The sequence below is a fragment of the Canis lupus genome, chromosome 20 (assembly GCF_011100685.1).
Source record: "Canis lupus familiaris isolate Mischka breed German Shepherd chromosome 20, alternate assembly UU_Cfam_GSD_1.0, whole genome shotgun sequence".
Taxonomy (NCBI): Eukaryota; Metazoa; Chordata; class Mammalia; order Carnivora; family Canidae; genus Canis; species Canis lupus.
Window position 1 is genome coordinate 19,884,780 of NC_049241.1, and position 20,782 is coordinate 19,905,561.

The following is a 20,782-nucleotide window of genomic DNA, read 5'->3' on the forward strand; positions in this document are numbered from 1 at the left end:
CAGGCTTCCCGCAAGGAGCCTGATGTGAGACTCAATTCCGGGACTCCAGGATCACGCCCTGGGCTGAAGGCTGGTGCTTAACCGCTGAGCCACCCAGGGTGTCCCAATGTTCTGAAATTGATTTTGGTGATGCCCACACAACTCTGTGAATATGGGAAAAGTCTCTGAGTTGTGAATTTTAATGTTTGAATTCTGTAACGTGGGAATTATATATAAATAAAATTGTCGTTAAAAAACATCAAATTTAGGGGCACCTGGATGGCTCAGTCAGTAGAGTACATGATTCTTGATCTCGTGGTCATGAGTTCTAGCCCCATGTGGGAGGTAGAGACTACGTAAAAAAAATAATCTGCATTTCTACTATGACCCTTTATGTTAATTTGGGCAGTAATTGAGCTATGCATTACAAATCAGCATAATGATGGGGTGCCTGGGTGGCTCAATTAAGCATCTGACTCTTGGTTTCAGTCCAGGTCCAGCCCTGGGACAGGCTCTGCATTCAGCATGAGTCAGCTTGAGATTCTCTCTTTCTCTCCCTCTGGCCCTCCCCGTCCCTGCTCACACTCTCATTCTCTAAAACCAATCAATCAATCAATCAATCAATCTTAAAAAGAAAAATATCAATGTAATGACACCATGGATTTGGATGGAAGTAGTCGGGTCATGGACAGGGGGTCAAGCACACCTGTCACTTATTAGCCATGTAGTCTTGGAGGACTGACTTAACCTCTCCTCTCCCAGCCTCGGTTCCATAGTCTGTGGAATAAGATTAATAATAGAAGCAGAAGAAGGGATTTTATGTTCATAGTCAGAACGCTGTTAAGTAGACTATAGGAAATTTGTTGAGATGCTTCTTGCCTGTCTTACACCCAAGCAGAATGTATGGAGGGACATATGAAGCAGGACTCCTTTGGTTGTGAAAGATAGACAACAAAACACAGTAGCTTCAGCAAATAAAGGGAATGAATTGGTTTGTGATGCTGGGAAATGCAGGTTGTAGCTTCAGGCATGGCTAGATCCAGGGGCTTAGCTGATGACATCTCTCCTTCTGTCCCTTGCTCACTCGATGGTAGCCTTAAGAGTGAAGACTCTGGAGCCAGATTGCCTGGATTTGAATCTCACTTGTTCTGTGACATGTGGCAAGTTACTAAACCTTCCTATGCCTCAGTTTCCTCATCTATGTAAAATGGGGATATGATAAGAGTACTGACCTCAGAGGAGAGTTGTGGGGATTCCGGGAGGTAATATACATACAAAGTATGTTTAGCATACTGCTTGCCAGAGTCAATACTATATAAGGATTTAATATTATTATTATCATTGTGATTTATTTTGTGGTTCAGTTGCAGCCAGGATCACTCATCAGGCAAGAACACTGGTTCCTAGAAGCTCAAGTGTATATCCCTACAGGGAAAAATATTTTTTTTTTCTTTCCAAGAGGAGGGCCATCTTTACACACTAGGTACGAGTCCCAAGGACTTTGGGTCACGTGCCCACCTCTGACCTGAACAGAGGGATGCAGTCCTCCAAATGGCCCAGCCATGATGCCCGGGGACTGGGTACCATAATGACCCCGTGGAGACATACGGAGCTAAAGAGACCAGAGGAAGCAAAAAGTGGCCAGGCAGACAAAAACCTGTCCACCCCACACCTGCTGTAAGGAAGTTTCTAAACATGTTTGGAGAGAACAGAAGGCTTCTGGGAAGGCTGCATTGGGGCCACGGCAAGCAGGGAAGTTCCTGGCGCAGCTAACGGTGGGGAAGACGCTCAGCCTTGGTGCTGGGGCCCTACTCTGTGCCACGCCACTGTAGTTATCACTAGAAAAATGAGGCCTCGCAGGCTTTCTTGAGGCTGAGGAATGCCATGTGGTATGCATTACCCGCCAAGTAATAGACCGTTTACCTTCTCCAGAGCTGGGAGCAAACAGACCTAATTGGTGTAGCCACTGGAATATTGTATGTCTCTCATTGTGGTCCTGGAACTTGAGACCCTCTTACTTTTGCAACCAGGACAACATGTTGAAAAGATGGTGGTCTTCAATCTAAATGGAAAAAAGCACCACCACCACATTTTAGACGGGTTGGGGTGGTTTGAAGTGGTTTCTGGCCAGCCCAGCTCCATCAGGCCATCTGAGAGGTTTGCTGCATCTGGGGGCCGTGGAAGGAGGAAGTGATTTCGCTAAGCCAGCCCGAGTCTGCATTCCCAAATATGGAGTTCAAGGACTCATCTTGAAGAAAATGAAACAGAAGCTTCCAACAAAGGGTTCTTAGAAGTCGGTTTATAATTAACCTTTCCGTGTAACATGAGATTTCTGAACTAAATGGAGGGGGAAAAATAGATTCAATTTTTACAATTAACAGATACTTGTAAACAGCAATGTGCTCTACAGAGCATTGATTACCATATGCTGGGGATATTAGTCGACGGGCATGTCTAAACTAATCCAATGAACGTCTTCTTTTTGATTCGGGTTTTCCCCTATACTTGACAAACAGGCCAGGCCTTGTCGGGCTCTGCAGGGAGCCACTGCCCAACCTCTGGAGCCTGGGGTACAAGCGCCACAGGGAGGCCCTGGCTCCAGTACCTGCCCTCATTTAATCTGTGACCTCGAGGACTCATCTCCAAACCATAATTGAATTCCCATTTGATCTGCTTGACCTCTGCTTCCCGCAGAGCCAATTCCCAGTGGAGAGCATGTGGCCGGGACTGGGGAAGCACGGCGCTGCCACCTGTGCCCTCTCCCCCAGGATGCAGCCTCCAGACAAATTTCATCTGGCCCATCAGGGTTGAAAAGTGTTTTTGGATGCAAATGCCTTCAGATGCCGCCTAGTTTGCTCCTGCTGCTGTCACCAAGGACCATAGACTTGGGGTGGGGGGTGGCTTCAAGGACAGAAACTAATGGTTTCACAGTTTGGGGGGGCTAGAGGTCCCAGATCGAGGTGTCGAGGTGTCAGCGGGGGCCTTCTGAGGAGTGTGGGGACAGGATCTGTCCCAGGCCCCCTCTCCTTGGCTGTTTTCTGTCCATGTGCCTGCACATCACCTTCCCTCTGTGTGTGTCTCTCTGTGTGACCACATTTCCTCTTTTGATAAGGACACCAGTGAGTCACATTGGATTCGGGCCCACACTAACAACTCTCATCTTAATTTAATCTGCAAAGACCCTCTCTCCTAAGAAGATCATATTCCGAGGTACTGGGAGTTAGGACTTCAACACAGGAATTGCCAGGGAATACAGCTCAACCTATAGTGCACACTGTGGGGCTTCATTTTGCCACCGTCTCTTTTATTCACTAGCTCCTGAAACTAGGTGCCTTTCACAAATTCTATTTCCTCCAGACCTCTGTACGCTTCTGGACTGTGGCTCTGCCCCTGTTGGGTCATTCAGTCATTGATTCATTCATGTATTCCATCAAACATAATAGTACCGACATTGCAAGATTGTTGAGAAAATGAGAAAACGTATTTACATTTTTAGCTTAATGTGTGGCATATGATAGTTATTCAACTGTGTTTATTCAACCATTCATTAGCCAATATTTATCAAGCCCATCGAATGCCAGGAACGGGGCTGCGCTTGCAAGGCCAGGCAGTGTCTCTGCCCCCAGAGTGTAAAGTGAGCTGGAGGATGCAGACATGCTCCAGGAGCCCCAGCAGATGCATGTGAACAACTGTGGTAAGGTCTCTGTTAAGCTGGGAGCAGGAGTCTGGTGAACATAGTGGCTGGAGCAAAAAGAGAGGGGCAGGAGGAAGGCACATCGTGGGCTCCTGGGGGCAGGCCGTGCAGAGCTGTGGCCTACAGAAAAGTGGTGAGCTTCCTCTGAGTGTTGGGAAGTCTTCTGATAGCTTCTCAGTAAAGAAGCTGAGACATAATACTGAGAGATAATCAGAGCAGTGCTGCAGGGATGAGGTTGGAGCTAGGTGAGAAGGGGCTCCAGGAGAGCCCCCGGGGAAGCAGCAGCAGGAGCCCTGAGGGAGGGGTGGTGAGGATGGGCAGAAGCGGTTGGCTTAGGGAGATTAAGGGGAGACTTGGCAGGCCTAGGGAGTGGGTTGGTGGGAGGTGCCAGGGTTTACAAACCTGGCCAGGGGGTGTGGCTTACAGCTGAGAAACACAAGAGGGTCTGGTTTGCAGGGACATGGTGAATTTGAGGCAGAGGAATCTGGACTTGATAAAGCATGAAGAGTTATTGTCAACCATGTATTCATTCATTCCCCAAATATTTATGGAGCACTTGTGCACAGCGAGTAGAGTGTTGGGTGTCAGGGATGCCTCAGTGAGCAATTCAGAGTGCAGTGGACAGTCTAACGGGGAGCTGGACAGCAAGCACGTGAGCACATGGATGATCTCACTGCGGACTATGGCCAGGACACATGGCCAGGTGAGGTAAAAGGGAGCCACGGGCGCTACCTAAGTTTTATTTATTTATTTATTGATTGATTTATTTATTGATTTATTTATGATAGTCACACAGAGAGAGGGGAAGAGACACAGGCAGAGGGAGAAGCAGGCTCCATGCACCAGGAGCCCGACGTGGGATTCAATCCAGGGTCTCCAGGATCACGCCCTGGGCCAAAGGCCGGCGCCAAACAGCTGCGCCACCCAGGGATCCCACTACCTAAGTTAGAGGAGGAAAGGAAAGGCCTCTCTGAAGAGATGACAAATGAGCTGAAGCCTGAAGGGGAGGGTGAGCCAGATACAGATACAAAAGAGCTTGGGGCAGGGGTGGGGTGGGGTGGGGAGAAACATCCCAGGTGGAGGGCACAGCATGTGCAAAGGCCTGGATGAGAGAGAGGCAGGTTCGGGATGAGGGAGTGAGAACCAGGGGCCAGGTCACGCAGAGACCGAGAGGCTAAAGGAATGCATTCACATTTTCCCCAGGGCTGCAAAAGACCTTTCAGGGGGCCTTTAAGCAGGGGAGCACCAAGTCTGAAAAAAACTGCAGTGGAATTCTAGGGACTCGGCCCATATATCTCTCCTTTTGGCTTAACTTGATTTGAATTGAGTTTTTGTCACTTGGAGCCCAAGGGTCTTGATGAATGCATTTGGGAAGAAAAGCTTTTCTGGGGAGCATTGTTGAGATCCAAGAATCACACAGAATGTTAGAGCTGGATGGGGCCTCAGGGATGAGCCAGGTTAGTAATGTTCTCACTTCTCCCTGTGAGGACTGAGCGTGCCAAGACCCAGACCTCTCTCGTGTGCAACAGCTGCTCGGTGGTTATACACATGGAAGCCTGCCTCTGCTCTCTCCAAATGGTGTCCTCGCCTAAAATTGGAGACCTTTGAGCCAAATGTATGCTACTCCATTATAGATGGCCAAACTGAGGCCCAGGGAGATTTGTGAATGCCTGAGGCCATGCGACTGGGAAGAGGTCATGCCAAGAGCAGGACGTGGGTCTGCAGCCCCCTTACAGTGTGCTTTGCAGCACAGCAATCTGCTCGCCACCAAGGCCTGGACTGGGGATCTTGCTGCAGGGCCGGAAGGTTCAAGGTTCAAGGGTGCTCTTCCTAGATATGGCCAGTGATGGGCTTGAAGAGGCTGCAGCTTTGGATCATCCTTCCCCGGAAAGGGATGGAGCCATGGCCAGATTCAGAGACTGGGGCAAGTAGTACAGAATGAGGAGAAGGAAGGCCCTGATATTGAACTTCTTTTTGGGGTTCCATATAAGATGGAGGTGAGTCTTGCCGACCCAGCATCCTCTGGGGCTGACAGTGCCCAGGACTGGGCGGTACAGCCCAAATTAGGGATTTGGGGTGCAGGCTTTGTCATCGGAGCTGACTTCAGGTCCTGGATCTGCCCCCCTCTGGATGTGGGGTGTGGGCACATCACCTGAAGCCTCTGAGTCTTTGTTTTTCATCTGATGTAAAGCGTACAGCAGCCTCGCGGGGATGGGGTGAGCGCTAAGGAGATGCTGCACAACCAGTGTCTAACGCGGTGCCTGGTACCTGCCGAGCACCTGGATTTGCTACTGCTTTGCCATGGTCATTGAGCCAAGGCCAGGCTTTTACTCTGAGGTCCACACAGCAGGGCTAGGGAGAGGCAGAGCCGGATAAAGGCTGGCCCAGTGGCTGCTCGGCCAATGGGCATCAAAGCCCCACCTCACAGGAAATTCCCAATGGACATGAAAAATGGGAGTCGAGTGTCTTCCCAGTTAACGGAATTGAGACTTTTCATCCCGCCATGGTTCTTCCCCACGGGTTCAAGTTGTAGCAACTGCCAGCACTGTTCACATGTCTTTGTTTTATTTTTATTTGTGTGATGAACCGTCAAAGTAAATAAATCGGCTATGTGATTTCAAGTAACTGAAACAAAACAAAACAAAACAGAAGAGAAAAACCTGCCTTGCCAAGTTCCAGATTCCTTTCCTCCCAGGTTCAGGCTCCCGGAGCTTCTTTGCTGTGGGATACACACATGCTTCCCGCAGGAATTTCCCAAGGCTCGGCGGAACAGACTGGACACATCTTTACTCCTCCAGGCATTTAAAAGATAGAAGACTGACATTTCACTACACCAGGCGCCCGAGTTGTGTTTTATGTATATTCTCTCAATTAGTTCCCCCCAAAGCCAAGGATTAGTATTATTCCCTCTTGCAGATGGGGAAACTGAGGCTCAGAGTGACTCGCTGGAGGCAACACAGCAGCTGGAAAAGATCCTGAGAGGGATGCTTGGGTGGCTCAGTGGTTGAGCATCTGCCTTCAGCTCACGGGTCCTGGGTTCGAGTCCCTACATTGGGCTCCCCACATGGAGCCTGCTTCTCCCTCTGCCAATGTCTCTGCCTCTCTCTCTGTCTCTGTCTCTCCATGAATAAATAAATAAAATCTTAAAAAAAAAAAAAAACAACGATCCTGAGAGACCCCAGATGGAGTGTAAGGCAAATTGCAGGACTCCAGAAAAGATGCTGAACCCCCTTTTGGCCTGGGGAGACTTTCTCGGGGAGGAGTTGGGGTATGACTGCTGTGTTAAACTACAGTGGCTTTCTGGGTTCCCAGGGGATGTTAGCAGAATACATACCAGCCACAGCTCACAGTAGTAACTTCCTGAAAGACTGTGGACTTCAAAGAATCGCGGTCTCCTCCTACGTAAAACCTCCTAAACTTTCAAAGTGCGTTCATCAAATTTTGCTGTCAAAATGCCAAACAACGAGCAACTCCCCCCAAATCTTAGGAGCCTAACAAAAACAACAATTTATATGTCCTGCTCTTGGGTCTGTGGATCATCTGGGGTAACTCTGCTTCAGGCTGGGTCTGTGATTGGGTATGTTCCATGTATTTCTTTGCTCTGCAATCTGGAGTTACCCTTTTCTGTCTTTCTTTTTTATGATTTTATTTATTTATTCATGAGAGACACAGAGAGAAGCAGAGACACAGGCAGAGGGAGAAGCAGGCTCCCTGCAGGAAGCCGGATGCAGGACTCGATCCCAGGACCTCGGGGTCATGCCCTGAGTTGAAGGCAGATGCTTAACCGCTGAGCCACCCAGGCGTCCCCTTCCCAGAGGATTTCTTATGGTAAATGGCAGAAGCAGAGAAGACCGAGTTAATAATGAAGCAAACACCTCTAAGACTTCTGTTCCCACACACTCACTTACACCCTGTGGACCAAAGGCAGTCGAATGGCCAAGCACGCCATCAGTTCAGGGAGAGGTACAAGCCACTTGCTCGACAATCCAATCCACCACACAAAGGCAGCTCACCCCAAGGCCATCTTGCCTTGCTGCCGTGGGAGAAGGCTTTGCCTCCTTTTTTCATGAGGATGAGGCTGGAGATTATCCAGTGGAACTTTACCAAAGACTAAAGGGAGAAACAGGCGGTCATGGATGCCAATTGGTTCCACTTGCCAAGAACCTATTCTGCTGGTAAATGATTCCTGATTTCCCTGTGCTGAATCACCTCCTGGCAGAGGTTGCTGTCCTGACCCCTCACTGCAGGGGTAGGTCCATTTCTGGCCAGTGGGAATGAAGGCTGAAACCCCTTGATCAAATGATGGGTTCTGGGCTGGTCATGTGATTCCAGCTGGGCCAATGGGAATGATACCCAGGACTTATGCTAATTAGAATTATTAGAACAGAAGGTCTTGTTTCCAGTAAATTTGTAAAGCAGGGTAGAAACCTGGAGCCTCAGGTAGCCACCTTTGGACTTCTGGTACTATAAAGTGAAGCGGATCCTGAGGAAAACAGAGCCAAGGGGTGAGTCAGAATTGTGAGAACACTGAGCAACTAGATCCAGCTGTGCCTGAAAGCCCAACACTCTTACAATAAATTCTTTTTGGGAAGAGAGGTGGGCTTAAGTTTGAATTGGATAATTGTTCCTTGCAATCAAAAACACCTTACCAACTCAGAAATAGAGTTAAAGGTAGTAGAGTGAGGTGGCTAGGGTGAGCCCTGGGTTCAAATCCTGACCTTGTCACTTAGAGCCGTGTCAGCTCATTGTGCCCCTGTCTCCTCATCTGTAAACCTGATGACCGTTGTGCTGGTAAACCATATAAAACGGGTCGTCTGGGTTTGACAAATTGTTGATCCTCAATGCATGATGTTTATTGCAACCAAAGGATTCAGAAGCAGGCTTCCTGTCCTCCCTGGGCGAGTATCCAGCTTCACGGTTTGTTTGCCCACAGATCCCACAAGTCACACGACACCCCTTCCTGTCGCCCGTGGGAGGCTGGGGTTGGCACAGGCTCTGAGCTCTGGCAGGCTGTCCCTTCTCTCCCGGAGCCTCTCTCTTGCCTGCCCTCCCAGCCAGCTGTGGGCACAGCGGACTCGGCACCTGGGACATGCAAGCCGGCCAGCCCCAGCCCCACAAGTACCCCTGGGAGGAGGCCCCCCCTTCTCCCCCGAAGCACAGGCTCTTGACCGCAGGGGACCAGGAGCACTGGGAACTGGATGCTTTCTGCTTTGGTGGGGCTCTCGGGGCCTTGAGCCAGGAAGTGGCACACCCAGAATTCAAACCCTGTCTCTGCCTCCACCCTGCTCCCCTGGGAGGGAAGGGCGGGGCTGTGTCAGCACTTCCCCACCTGGGGGTCACAGATGATTTTAGGGGACATGCCAATACACGTTGTGACTTTTAACAGCTTTGTATTTATTTGGGCAGTTATCCTCCAGCCTGTTCCACAGGAGGATGCCCGGCCCATGAGGATGGGGATTCACGTCTGCGTCACCCCGACTGCGTTTCCAGAGCCTTGAATGGCATCCAGGACGTAGTCAGTGGTTCACTAATGTTTTGGGTGGGGGTGGGGGGGCGGACGTGATGAATTGCAAGTGGTACTGGTTTCCCCTACTCACAGGTGAGGTTCTCCCTGGAAAGACACTTGAGTAGGGGAGCGGGTTGGGTCCCCTGAACACACATCGAGGGAAGAAGAGCAGAGCGGCATGTGGAAGTGAGAACAGTGATCAGGTGGAGTTGGGGGGCCTGGATTCAGCAAATGTCAGGTGACTTGGCCCTGGTGCCCCTTCCAGCAGGCAGTTCTGTGGTTCTCAGAAGCCTGACCTTCACGGGCCGAAGCAGGCCATGAGCCTGCCCTCCCCAGGTGTATGGGTTTCCTGCGGCTGTCCGAACCAATTAGCCACACACTGGGCGGCCCGTAGCTCCAGAAATGTATTGTCTCAGGGTCCTGGGGCCGGGGCATCTGAGATCAAGGTGGCGGCAGGGCCACACTGTCTCAGAGGGCTCTAGGAAAGGATCCTTCCTTGCCAGTTTCAGCTTCTGGGGGCTCCAGGTGTTGTGGGGCATGTGGCCGTGTCTCTGCCTCTATCTATACATTGTTCTGTCACTTAAAAGGACACTTGTCATTAGATTTAGAAGCTCCCCCAATAAGCCAGGATGATCCCACCTTGAGATCCTTAATTACATCTGAAAAGACCCTTTCCCAAATACAGTCACAATCACAGTTCACAAGCTCCAGGCCGCAGGGGTGGGGGGGGGGGAGGGTGAGTGTGTGTGGGGGGCTTGGACGTGTCTTTCTAGTGACCACCATTGAGCTCCCTTACACCTGGCATCTGGATCTGTCCAGCACCAAACCCAGTCCTGCAGTGTCACCGTCTCCAGGGGAGCCCAGCTATGTTCCAAAGCCTCTCAGGGACAGGGAGCTTGGGGGGTATTTGGTGGGGCCCGAGTGAGGAGCAGCCAAGTCCTCCCTGGGGAGGGGGCTGGGCTCGGGAACCCATCAAGGGGGAGTCTCTTCTCTGGCCAGTCATTTCCAAAGAAGGGAAGAGGTTCAGGTGCTAGAACCTGGTCCCTGGGGAATTCATTGAGGGCAGGGGCTGGCCTGTGCTCTTCTCAGGACTCATCTAGTCCCTCTGCAGACTTTTATGAATCTTGGTTCCTGAGTGCTTGTGGGAAGGACAAGGGGACAGGAGTATCTGCTTGAGGAGGTGGCTGGGAGTCCCGTAGGCCTGGATGCCAGCATGCGTGTGCTGAGGTCACTCAAATATTCATAGACCAATTTATAGATCATCTACTATGAGCCAGGCAGAAGATAAAGCACTCATCAACACAGCGACAGCCCTTGCCCTCGTGGGGCTTACAGCCTAGGGCAAAAGAGAGATTAAAAGTGAAAATAGAGATAAATTAATGACAAACTGTCATCACTCTAGAAAGGAAGCAGACCAGGTATGGGGATGCAGAATAACAGCAGGGGAGGCCTTTCAGAGGAGATAGTATTTAAGCTAAGACTTAAAGCCCGGGGTGGGGACACCTGGGTGCCTCAGGGGTTGAGCATCTGCCTTCAGCTCAAGGCATGATCCCAAGGTCCCAGGATGGAGTCCCGCATCGGGCTCCCTGCATGGAGCCTGCTTCTCCCTCTGCCTGTGTCTCCGCTTCTCTTTCTCTCTCTGTGTCTCTCATGAATAAATAAACAAAATCTTAAAAAAAAAAAAGCTGAGGGTGGGGTATGGGGGCAAGCATTCCAGACATGGGAACAGCATGTGCAAGGGTCCTGAGGTTAGAAAGAGCCCAGTACATTAGGTAAATGGAAAAATGTCCTGTGTGCTGGAATGTAGTCAGTGGGAGTGAGGGTGGGAGAGGTTAGCAGCTACCAAATCCTGCTGATGCTGTGGGTTATGGGAAGAAATTTGGACCTTATTCAAAAGATTTTAAACAGTTTGCATCATGACTTGAATTAACATTTCAAAGGATCCCTTTGGGGAACAGGCAGAGAATAGATTATAGGGCAAGGGTTGTGATCTTTCTCTGCAAAAGTCCAGATAGTAAATATTTTTGGCCTGGGGGACTGTGTTGTCTCTGCTGTGACTAATCAGCACTGCACCAAGCAGCCAGAAGCCATCCATAAGTGACCAGGTATGGCAGTGGTCCAATTAAACTTTATGAAAAGAGCAGCTAGATTGTCCTCTGGACAGTGGTGTGCTGATTCCCCTTGCAGGAGGACAAAAGCGGAAATGAGAACACTGTGGTCCTGAGCAAGTGACCTAACTTCTCCGAGCCTCAGTTTTCTCATCCATGGAATGGACACACCTTATCTCACAGGAATGTTGTGAAATTGCTGAGTCTTAGGAGAGATAAAGTGCTCAGCACAGAGCCCTGGCTGGTGGTACGTACCGGCCATACCCTCGCAGCAGCTCTATTATTATAGTGATCCGGGGTGAGTGTGTTTGTAAAGCAAAGGCTTTAAAACATGGAGTTAGGGGCACCTGGGTGGCTCAGTGGTTGAGCATCTGCCTTTGGCTCAGGGTGTGATCCTGGGGTCCTGGGATCGAGTCCTGCATTGGGCTTCCCTGCAGGGAGACTGTGCTTCTCCCTCTGCCTGTGTCTCTGCCTCTCTCTCTGTGTCTCTCATGAATAAACAAATAAAATCTTTAAAAAAAAAAAAAAAAAAGACCATGGAGTTAGTAGAGTTAACCAAGTGCTGGTCCTAGGATGCTTTAGTGACTGATTGAAATGTTTGTGTGCACAACTAAACAAATGCTGCAATGACAGTGATTGGGGCCTCCCCTAAGTAAAGCCAAAAGGCCTTCTGCAGATCCTGTCATCCTCTTCTTTGGGGAGACACCCTTGCAGCTGCCACTGCACTGGCCCTCTGGGCTGCAGGCGGGGCGGGGGGTGGGGTGGGGAGCGGTTAATTAACCCTTGATTACACCTTCCCATTGCTTTCTTCCCTTTCTCCCAACATAGGAGATTCGTAGGCTTCAATTTCTGGTAGCTTGGTAGGAAAGAAAGCACAGAGAGGGCCAAAAGGTATGTTTTTCTTGAGAAGTCCTGGCTGGGGACAGGAGAAGTAGGGACAGAAAAGTTGGGAAAGGTCTGAGAGCACATTTGCCTTCATCTTCTGGCCAATGCTGAGGGTACGAGGCAGGAAGGCTAATGCAAGGCCTTTCCCACTACACTGTGGGGGTCACGGTCACAGGTATTAACCTTTGAGAGCAGGGACTTCGGGGTGGGGGGTGGACCCTCTTACGAAATCTGGAGATCCAGAAGCCAGAGGGATGTACAGAGAAGCAGGGGGGTGGCCAGGATCTCGGGGCAGAAAACTGGTGGTCCAGAGGCCAGAGAGGGGAACAGGGAAAGAGAGGGAGAGCGAGAGAGCGAGGAAGCAGCAGGTCTTTGTCAACAAAGATTTTGTGGACTCCATTCATCCGTCAACAGAGATTTCATGAGCACCAACGATGTGCCAGGCATTTGTCTGGTGCTGATTACACAATGCCAAGTGAAATAGGCACACTCCTTGCTCTCACGGTGCCCTCATTCTGTTGTGAAATCTAATGCCCTGGGCCAACAGAAACTATTTTTATTCTGCTGGTTATTTCCTAGGGTGAGTCACACAGAAGCCCACAATTACCCCATCATCAAGCAGGAGAAGGCAGAGGGCAGGGCCTGAAGGCCTGGTACCCGCAGAAGTAAACTTTAAGAGGCTGACGGGTATCATTGAGCCAAACCATTAATGTAGCAGGGTCAGACCCACTCGGGTTCAGATCTCTCGCTTGGTCACTTACTGGCTGTGTGGCCCTGGACAAGTCACTCTACCTTTCTGAACTTCAACCATTTTGTTGAATGTGCGTGTTGAGGATATGGCAGTGAATGAGGTAGACAAAAATCCTGGTCTTTGTGCAGTTTAAATTCTTGTTGGAGGAGACAGAAAATAAACAAACACACACATCTCTAATATACCAGTTGGTGATGAGTGGAATGGAGAAAAATAAACCAGGATCAGAGGAATGAGGACTACCAGGACATGGATGAGGGGTTTCATCTGAGCAGACTCTTGAGGGAGGTGAAGGAAAGCTCCTATATGGATATTTGGGGGGAAAGCATAGGAAGCAATGAATAAAACAAGTGCAAAGGCCCTGAGGTCAGAGGCACTTGGCAGGTGTGATTAACTGAAGGATCTTGAAATGGGGAGATTATTCTGGTGAATCCAAGGTAATCACAAAGGTCCTTATTAAGAGGGAGGTGGGAAGCTGGGGAGGCAGAGGCAATGTGCAAATGAAAGAAAGAGAGGGGAGTGATAAGAGGCAGAGACCACAAGTCAAGGAACAGAGTTGGCCTCTGGAAACTGGAAAAGGCAAGGAACCAAGAAGAGTGCAGACCTGCCAATACCTTTGATTTCAGACTTCAGACCTCCAGGACTGCGAGAGAATACATTTGTGCTGTTTTAAGCCCTTAACTTTGCGGCAATTTCTAACAGCTGCAATAGAAAACCAATATAAATGTAGCTTCTTTCTTTTCTTTCTTTTCTTCTTTCTTTCTTTCTTTCTTTCTTTCTTTCTTTCTTTCTTTCTTTCTTTCTTTCTTTCTTTCTTTCTTTCTTTCTTTCTTCCTTCCTTTCTTTCTTTCCTTTTTCTTTCTTTCTTTCTTTCTTCTTTCTTTCTTTCTTTCTTCTTTCTTCTTTCTTCTTCTTTCTTCTTTCTTTCTTTCTTTCTTTCTTTCTTCTTTCTTTCTTTCTTTCTTTCTTTCTTTCTTTCTTTCTTTCTTTCTTTCTCTTTCTTTCTTTCCTTTTTGTAAAATGGGACAGTGATTGCCCCTGCCTGAAGCCCTGGAGTGTGAGGGGAGTGGGGAGCCCAGCTGGGACTGGCTGAGGGCCTGGCCAAAGCCTAAAGGATCATACATACAACTTCGAAAAGGACCTAATATCGTAGGTCCCTACGGCCTTCTTCAACCAATCGCAGACGCAGTAAAACTCTTCACAAAAGAACCTCTACGACCACTTACATCCTCTATATCAATATTCATTCACTTATATTCTGGGACTCAGGAATCAGGGTCTTCGTTCTGCCCGCATCCCACCCCAACCAGGGCTGAGGGCACCTTTTCCTGCCCACCTGGGATCTGGGGTGCCCCCAGATGCCCATCCTGTCTAGCCTCCGGGTCTTTGCATGGACTTTCCCCCTGTCAGGAGCCCCCCAGCTGATGCCGTCTGTCCCTCTGCTTAGCGCTAGATGTCTCCGATGCCTTCTATCCCTTCCTCCTTCCTTCACTGTTTCTCCCATTAACGGAGGTCGCTTTCCTGCCTTCACTTAGCCCCTAGCACATCCTTCGTATTTAAATGCTTGTTTCCTTCTTTGGTTTGCCCATAAGAGTAAGACAAATAGTTCCTGTTTATTGAGCCTTTATTGTGTGCCAGACGGGGGCCCTATGAAGAGCTGTGGAGGAGGCCGTGACTGGTCACCTAGGACATGAGTCGGGGCCGCAGGATCGATGAGAGGTGGCTGCAACTATGCTAAGTGCCTGTTAACTCTTCCCGACAACCCTGTGACCTTATGGGTGCTTACGTCCCATTTTGCGATGATGAAGCAGTTGTGGGGCCGAAGAGAGAAACTCTCAGCTCCTCGAGTCTTACATTTTTTAAAGCATTTAATGAGCATTTTGTCAAATCTTCACCATGACACTGTGAGACTGGTGCTAGAGTCATCCCCGTTTTACCGAGGGGGAAATTGAGGCTCTGAGCCAAGAAGTCACTGGCCTAAGGTCACCGATCCAGTAACTGGCTGAGCTGGGATTCAAAGGTAGGCTTGTAGGAAATCTTAAGCCGCACGAAGGAATGAATGAGTTAGAGGGCAGCCTTCTGTTCCTTGGCTGTGCCGTTGGGGAGTCTTCATTACTTGGTTTTAATTTGCAGCTATGCGTAGCTGTGAAGGTCAAATGAGCTCACATCCTCAGCAGCTCTTTGAGAACAGGGTGACTGTGTTAGTGTGGGAGGGATTTTTTTCTGGGCTCATACCTGGGTTCTCAGCCTGCCCCGGTTCAGAGGAGAGCCTGGGTTTTCCTCCTGGCCCTGGAGGGCCCGAGACCCTGGGTCTTCCTGGAAGAGGCCCCATGCCCCACGAGGGCCTCCTTATGACAGGTAGGTCCTTGGCTCTTCCCAGGGGAACCCCAGAGAATTTCTTCCTGTTTTTACCTCCCCGTCCCTGGGGACCAGGCCCCAGTAGCTGTAGTGTCAGGAGCAGCCCAAGCCCCCAGAGAGTCTGTGGAGTCCTTTGGGGGGTGGGGGACAGGTGGCATTTCAGGGTAGCTGGGGACAGCCTCGCCAGGCTCAGGGAAGGAAGGAGCGGTTGCCAGGCTGCACAGCTGCCTTCCAGCACTTTGGGGCTGAGCTTCGTGGCTTCCCAGGTACATTCTCAGGGAGGATCTTCACGAATCCTTGCATATGCCCATGAGATGAGTATCCATAATCACGAATGCTCATATTCCTTGGTGGTTTACTAAGTGCCAGGCACTGAGGTGAAGTCTTTGGATTCTGTTTTCTCCTCTCTCGAGTTTATAGAGGAAGAGCCATTATTCATATAGTTCGCACTTGTGGGTGACAAAACCATGCATACGGCAGGTGGTAGAGGCATCTGAGCTCTGTCCAACACCTTCCTGTTAGAAATGTGTTTAACAGATGAGGAGACTGAGGCTCAGGAGGTGGAACGTCTTGCCCAAAGTCCTCAACTCTGCCCCTGAAAACCAGCCCCCCAGTGCCTGCTGGGGCAGCTGAGGGAGGGCGGGAGTTCACTGTTATCCTGGGCTCAGATGGGGAGGCCCCAGGAGTGCCGGGTTTTGGGAAATGCTGTGGGCCTCTGTTTCCTCAGCTATAAAATTGAGGAAGTAAGAGAGGTGTGCCTGACAGACACACTGCTCCTTCCCAAGGCTTCCCCAGCCCCACATTACAAGGCCTGAATTTTCCAGGGCAGAGTTTGGCCCCTGTCCAAGCCCCCTAACCAGCCGGACCCGCCCCCCCCCCTGGCTTTCCTTCCTCCCCTCCCCCTCACCAGGCTCCTATAACGGAGTCCTGTCAGTGAGTTATTGGCTCAATATTTTTATAGGCTCCCCCAGCAACCTTCCTCCCCCTCCGCCACCCCGTTCCCCCCAAATAAAGGAGCTATAAGACTAGAGCCAAAAACACAGCTCACCGAATGTGCGCCAGGGACCCAGCCCCTGCAAGGGTGAGGTGGAGAACTTTCCATCTGGGCCCAGCCCTGGGCAGGGCCTATTCCCGTTCTCCCTCTGGCGGCTCCTGCCTCCGTCTTCCTGCCCCAGCTGCTCCACAGAAGCCGCTCTGTCCCTCAGGCTGGGCTTACTCCCTGTAGGGCCTCTCACGGTTCTGGGACAGGTAGGGACTGTGTTTACAGGCCAACCCAGAGGCCGTCGGCCAGGAAAGCCGGTCAGTCAGCCTGTCACGGTCTCACAGTCAGACTCTGACCCGCAGCCCGGGCCACACAGTGAGGCAGGGCCACTCGCGACACGAGTCGCAGCAGCTGCGGTCAGCCAGTCGCCCGGCCGGCCTCCACCAGTCAGCTAGTCAGGCAGTCAGCCACTGACTCACAGTTGGACTCAGTTACACCCAATCACAGCTGTTCACACCAGGGGTCATGGTCACAGCCAGCCGCTCAGCCAGCCCGCCCAGCTCAGCCAGTCAGTCAATCAATCGTTCGTTGTCTCAGAGGCAGACTCCGCTACACAGCCAGGGCTACATGGTCAGACGTGGCCTCTCACAGTCTGAGTCACAGCCGTGGTCAGCTGGTCTCCCCCAACTCTGGTCAGTCTCAATCTGTTGACCAACCGGCCAGTCAGCCAGTCGAGGCAGGTCAGTCAGCCTCCCTCATACAGCCAACCAGGCCCCCCATAGTCATCTGTCACCCAACGGCCAATCAAAATCGGTCAGCCAGTCAGCACATTTAAAGCATGTCAGTTGGCAGGGTGCTGTCTCACAGCTAGGCTCTGTTCCCCTGGTCATCAGGTGGTCTATAGCAGTCAAGGCAGCCAGACACTCGATTTTCAAGGACTAAGGCAAATAGCCATGTCACCCAGCCAGACCCATCCATTGGGCATAGTCAGTTTCTGCCTGTTGGTCAGTCACCAATAGTTATTGGCAGCTACAGTCCATAGCCTGGTCAGTCATGGCCATGAAGGAATAGCAGCCGGCCAGCCAGTTGAGAGTCAAGTGTGCACTAAAGGGCACCAGTCAAGGTTCTGGGGTCGTTGTCAGACATCCAGTCCTCAGTCTGAAGAAGGCTGTCAGTCTGAAGAAGACAGCCACTCCCCCAGCCAGCTAACGTCACTCAGGCAAGATCATCACTCCATGCTACTGGGTAGATCACTGTTAGTCACCCAGTTTTCGAGTCAGTTTGAATTAGGAAGCCAACATGTCAACTACCCACCAAGTGCGTTGTTGTCAACCAGTCAATCAGACTTGGAGTCAGCAAGTCCATCTTCTGGTCAACCAGTCACCTAGCCAGTCAAGCTCGATCCATCCACCCAGTTCAGTTGTCCTAGTTAGTCACAGGCTTCCATAGCCTGGGGCCTGGTCAATCCCAACGACAACCAGCCAGCTACCACCAGCCCGTCCCTCATCTCAACTCATCAACACCAAGACAGGCTGGCTTCTTACAGAACCAGATGAATCATTAGTGAATCACAGACAGAAACCCTAAGTGGAACCAGAAACATGCCCGAACCCCTTGCAGCAATGCCCAGAATTAGTGGTCCCAAATCAGCCTCTTGCTCTTGATTCATCAGGAAGGAGGGGTGTGGGGTGGGAAATAAGCCAACATGTAACTCCGATAAAACCCACTTGTCAGCCAGAGAGGCCACAGGCTGATGGCCAAGGAGATGGGGGAGTCCTTGGCCAGCTTTCTACCCCCTACCACCTGGATGATCCATGAGGCTTTCCTCAGAGCAGGGACCCCTGTGCTCTTCCAGTGGAAGGAGGCAGGGGACAGTGAGAGCATGAGATGCCCCTGAAATCCCTGGGGTCTTCCTTTTCCTCCCTCCCCTCCCCTTTCTCTCCCCCTCTTTACTGCCCCCTCTATCCTCCATTATGAGCTCCCACCTGCCCTGCTCAGATAAATGCCTAACCCTCCCCATCTGTTCACATCCTGCCCTTGACATCCCATTGTGCCACTCACCTTCCCTACACACGTGCGCACACACACATATACACATGCGCACACACACGCACACACGCCTTGTTTCTTGGCTTGCCTCCTCATTTCAGAACATCCTGTTCCAAGCAGCCTGGGAGAAAACACTGGGCCCCCTCTCTGCCCCGGCCCCTCCCGTCTGCTCTTGAAGCAGTGCAGGGGCCCCTGCTAGATCCCCATCCTGGCATGAGCATCCCTGACCTGGACCTGGATACTGGACGCGGGCAGGTTTTTTCCTCCTGCAACCCCTCCTCCTCCAAGCTGGAGGAGAGGAATGTCAAGGAAAAGCCTGGGAGGGAGGTGTCTCACGCACTGAATTCCTGCGCTTGGGCCTGGGGCTTTCCCCGCAGCCAGGCAAGGGTTCCCCAGGCATTCTGGTACCTGCTGGCTGGTCCAGCCAGGATTTCTACGCCTAAGGGGAGAATGTTCATCTCAGAGAGACTAAAGTGGCTTTCTGCTGGAAAGGGGTGTGCTTTTGGCAGAGAGGACTCTCTGGACCCCTTCGAGCACCTGAGCTCAACTGCTTATTAGCCTTGTGACCACACTGGGCACGCTGGGTGTTTAGAGCCTGCGCACCCTCCTCGTTCAGATGGAGATGAGAACAGATCCCACCTCCTAGGCCCTGTGCGAGGATGAAATTGAAAAAGTGTGGAAAGGATTCAGGGCATTCTTGTGACTGCCAGCCTGCTGGGACTGGGTTTTTCCAAGTGGGCAAAATGATAGCCGAGGCCAAAGGGGCTCCTAGAAGCTTCCTCCCCTGCGGCTTCCCTCCGCCTGATTCCACTCACCCCTGCTCTGTCAGAGCTTCTAGTGGCTGAGGGCTCCCTCTGGGTGCTGCACTGCTGTGTGTGCTGTTGACAGTTCACACCGCCCCCTTACAGTAACCCAGGAAGTCCGTGCGCTGGCTATGCCCATTTCACGGAGGAAGAAACTGAGGTCCCAGGAGTTGGGAGCATTTGCCCAAAGCCACCGGTAATGAGGGGCAGAGCCAGAACCTGCTGACTCCTAAGGCCCACGAGATGATATAGGGCACCCCCACCCCTTGTGCTGAAAGCCGCGTGTGTATCCTGCCCCTGCACCCCATGCCCTGCTCCCCGACATCTCGCTCTGGTCTTTCCCCTTCAGAGATGCCTTACACCTTTAGCCCCCCTTTCTTCCTGGCTCCCCTATCGACATCGATCTCTTCTCCCTCTCTCTGGGAGCCTGATGCTCTCTGCTTAATGTCTGTCAATATTCTTCGTTCTTTAGAAATTGAACTTCCAAATGTTAGGGGGCACCAGGCCTCCTGAAATAAAGATGACGTTCCTCAGCTCTCCTTGCTGCCAAGTGTGGACAGATAGCTAAACGGTGGCTGATAGGACCCAAATTAGGGGCTGCTCTCTGCCTTTAGGATGTCCTTTTGGTGAACTGGAAAGAGCTCCTCCTCTGAGCAGCTGCGGCTCCTGGGCCCAGGGCTTGGTGAGTCTCTGCGGGATGGGGTCAGCAGGCGGAGGGTGCAGCCCCGCGTCGGGCACTCAGGTGAGGGGCAGGATGGAGACTGGCCTTTCTGTCTCCACTCCCCCAGCTGGGGTGCTGGGGTGAGGGCTCAGGGGGCTAGGTCCTCAGGACTGTCAGCTCTCGGGCTCTGCGCACTTCTCTGCAGAGGGCGGGCAGGGTGGCGGTGCAGTACTGCCCTGAGCTGTGTGGCCTGGGACCCCAAGGCTGCCTGTCCTGGGGCCTGCGACTGTCCCTCTGTCCCCATGAAGCTTGCTTGCCTCCCTCCCACCCTCCTCTCCTCCTTCCATTCTTTCTCCCTCCTTTCCCCTCCTCTCACCTGCCCCCTCTCTTCTCCCTTCTTCCCAGTTGGTCTGTTCTCGGTCCTCCGCCTCCCCTGACTCTCCTCCTCCTCCCTCCGCCCTCTGTCTCTTCTTCTCCCGGTCTCTTTCTGTAGATCTCTAATCTTCTCATCATCTTTCCCTCAAGTGCTCTCTTCCCCTCTCCCTAATTCCACCTGTAGGTTCCTTTTGTCTGTTTCTGAGTCTCCTTTGGTTTTCTTTTTCCTCCTCTGGGGAATCTGCATGCTTCTGTGAATTCAGTTTTGCAAGAGCTGCCGGGGCCTGTATATTCCCCCAGGTAACCCGGGCCTGACTCCGAGCTCCTGTCCCAGGGCTGGTGGGACTGGCCCTATGGAGCCACCCCACCTCTTCGCTGCAGGGTTGGCCTACAGAACAGAACTTCCAGGCCCTTCTGGCCTTTCTCCCACACCTTGGTCCTTAGACATCTCGGGGCTGCTCCTCATCCATCACCATCTGCCCCAGCCTGACCGCCCCCCTGCTGGTGCCCTGAGCATCTTCTGACTCCATCCCCTTCCTAGGAAATCATTCCTCTTTATTCCCCCTGGAAACCCAGCCTAATCTAGATTTCACGGCAGCGGGGACAGGCTGTCTCCAAGCCCTGCGGCCAC

The 20,782-nt window shown here is 51.6% G+C and overlaps 1 long non-coding RNA gene across 1 annotated transcript; it reads right to left on the bottom strand.

The window, feature by feature from the left end:
- Positions 1-14,529: 14,529 nt before the first annotated feature.
- On the bottom strand, positions 14,530-16,812 carry LOC119864574. Its single transcript, XR_005374420.1, has 2 exons — positions 16,330-16,812; positions 14,530-15,796 (listed from the first exon to the last, which is right to left on the bottom strand). It is a non-coding gene; the product is annotated as an uncharacterized LOC119864574 (long non-coding RNA).
- Between the last annotated feature and the right edge of the window lie 3,970 nt (positions 16,813-20,782).